Raw genomic sequence first — 1,778 nt, 5'->3', positions numbered from 1 at the left:
GGGCTGCGTGGGTGGGGTGGGTGGGGGGCACCCCTGATGCTGCTGCTGCTGCTGCTGCTGCCCCGTGGTACCCCCGGTGTTCAGCCTGGCCCCGCAGGTAACCTCGGACACCTGGCAGCTCGGGGGGTGCGGTGGCAGCACCGCATTTGCAGCTCAGTGCCCTCCATGCCACAGCTCTGCAGGGGCAGCAGCAGAAGTGCCTCATCCTGCCCTCCCTGGTGGCGAGAGGCTGCCCAGGCAAGGACTGGGGGATCTGGAGAGACCCCCCTGCCTGCATCCCACCCCGAGTGTGTGTGTGTGTGTGTGTGAAGGGCAGTGTGGCCACTCAGAGCAATAAGAGACCTTCCCCCTCCCTGCTGCAGCCCCCAGACCCACAGCCCAGGACCTCCTCCCCACGGCCCAGCCCCATCCCATTCCCTGTGCAGGGACAAAGCCTCCCATCCATTCTGTCTCCCCCTCCTCCCTCCTGGGGTGAGGGTGTTGAGATCCCCAGGCAAGCAGCATTGAAGGGAAGGTGGAGGGATGAGGGATGCCCAGGAAACACATCCCAGGGGGGAGAGCTTCTTTTGGTTTGAGTATTTTCTTTCTTCCCCAAATTTTTTAGTATTTAAAAAAATGTTGTTGTTGGGATTTAATAAGTGATTGTGTGGCCCCAAGGCTGGAATTCTCCATCCCCAGCGGCCGGGGCACTGCAGTGATGGCTCCTGTCTTCTCTTCTTGGCCAATATGACAAAACTGGGATGGATTCTGGAATGTCTCCATGGTGGGATCTGCAGATTTCACCAGCACAATGTTCTCAGCTGAGAAATTGTCACTGGTTTTGTACCTGGCTTTTCTTCTGGGATGGAAATTTTTCACATAAAAACACCATGGAAAGTGTGCCAAAGACAGAGGGGACTTCCCCAGTCCCCTCCGGACCCACCCTCTGGCTCCATGGCCTCAGTGGTAGGTTTTGGTTTTCCATGTGGATTTGTCCTGTCCGATGCTCCCCGATGGGAACGAAGCGTTTCAGTTTTAGTGAAACACCCTCTGCCCTCCTGCTCCCTGCCTGCCCTGGCTGCCCGTGGCCCTGCTCACACACAGCTTCTAAACTGAGTCCATTTACCTGGATGGTCCTCGGTGGGGAGGGGGGTCCCTGTCCCTGCCACCCCTCAGAGCCCCTGCACCAAGGAAGGGATTCCCGGGGCCAGACCCAGTGCCAGTCCCAGTGCCAGTCCCAGTGCCAGTCCCAGTGCCAGTCCCCTGCGGCAGCACCACAGCAGGACGCAGCGCAGTGACAGCGCCAGCCTGGTGGCCTCGGCCACTCCCCGTCTACACCAGGGCGGGTCCAGTAGAGCCTTTCCTGCTTTGGGGGCTCCTGGCAATGCCCCAGGGCACATTCTGTGTCCCGCTTCGAGGGCTCCAGCGTCTCGTAGCGTCTCTCCTGTAGTTTAGGGCTGTATTTACACACTACCATGTACCAGTGTCCCCCATCCCCAGCGTGTCCCCTGGAGCCCAAGGGGTCCCTGTCCATCCCTCCTGGGCAAAGCCCGTCCCATCAGATTCCCGTGTAGCACCGACCTTTTACAGTACACTTGAACCTTTGTATCCTCAAAAAAGGTAATTACTGTATTTAATTTCCCGTTATTTGACGTGTTTCTGTCGAGTGTGTTTTATCTTTTACGGCTTTAAATTATGGGAGGGGAGAGAGGCAGAGCAGGAACGAGGGGGCTGTGGGATCCCACTGGTGTGGGGACAGGCTCTGGTCACCACCTCTGCCCAAGGAACTGCTCTGGGTT

The sequence above is a fragment of the Geospiza fortis genome, unplaced genomic scaffold (assembly GCF_000277835.1).
Source record: "Geospiza fortis unplaced genomic scaffold, GeoFor_1.0 scaffold1683, whole genome shotgun sequence".
NCBI lineage: Eukaryota > Metazoa > Chordata > Aves > Passeriformes > Thraupidae > Geospiza > Geospiza fortis.
This window is presented reverse-complemented; position numbering follows the sequence as displayed.